The sequence below is a fragment of the Mus caroli genome, chromosome 6 (genome assembly GCF_900094665.2).
Source record: "Mus caroli chromosome 6, CAROLI_EIJ_v1.1, whole genome shotgun sequence".
NCBI lineage: Eukaryota > Metazoa > Chordata > Mammalia > Rodentia > Muridae > Mus > Mus caroli.
The window spans coordinates 117467445-117468259 of record NC_034575.1 but is presented as its reverse complement, the minus strand read 5'-3'; the positions used below and the strand labels follow the sequence as shown (position 1 = coordinate 117468259).

The 815-nt window shown below is 43.4% G+C and overlaps 1 long non-coding RNA gene across 1 annotated transcript in view; it reads right to left on the bottom strand.

Moving 5' to 3' along the window:
• Positions 1-24: 24 nt before the first annotated feature.
• Positions 25-815, bottom strand: part of LOC115031303 — a 6956-nt gene continuing 6165 nt past the window's right edge. Inside the window, exon 4 of the long non-coding RNA XR_003836919.1 lies at positions 25-57. This is a non-coding gene — a long non-coding RNA (uncharacterized LOC115031303). The remainder of the gene's footprint in view (positions 58-815) is intronic.

The following is an 815-nucleotide window of genomic DNA, read 5'->3' as shown; positions in this document are numbered from 1 at the left end:
ACACCTCGAAGCAGGCTGACTTACTAGGGTCGTCTGTGAATGTCTCAGGCACATCATCTGAAAAATAGAACAGATTTTCTGGGCACCCCACCCTTCCACTTCTAATGAGCACAGCACCNANTGCTCAGCTCTAAAGGCCCCGTGGCTGCTTTTCTTTGCCTNCCTATCANAACTGAAATGGGCTTTTAGTGCTGCCCNGCCAGGGAGATTTGCCTTGCTAAGCTCCACTGCACAGAATCCTGTTGGCCACTTCAGCCTTTTCTTCAAGTCTGGAATACACTTCAAGTCTCTGAATAAAGTGATTTATCATCAAATACATAAACAAGTAAAGAAGTAAAATGAAATGAAAAAATAAGTTAAACCATTAAACACAAATATCTCTAAATGACTAAGTAATTGGTGACATTTTTTACAAAAAAATTTTTTTTCTTTTTTTGAGGCAGGGTGTCAGGTACTCCAGGCTGGTCTGCAACTCATTATGTACCAGAGAATGCCCTTGACCTCCTAATCCTANTCTCTGACTCCAAATGCTGAGATAGTAAGCATGAGCCCCACACCTAGTAGTGTGGTGTTGGGGATCGAACCTAGGGCTTGGCAGATTTGGTAAGCACCTTACCAGGTGGGCTACAGTTCCAGCCCTGAGGTATCTACTTAAAGCAAAATATCAGTGGCATTGTACTCACTTTTAGTTTTAGACAGGGTCTTACTTGGAAGCCCAAGCTCACCTGAAACTCAAAATCCTCCTGCCTTAGTCTGCCAGATGCTGGGATTATAAGTGTCCCAGAGCTTTACACATGCTAAGCACGGCTTCTAAC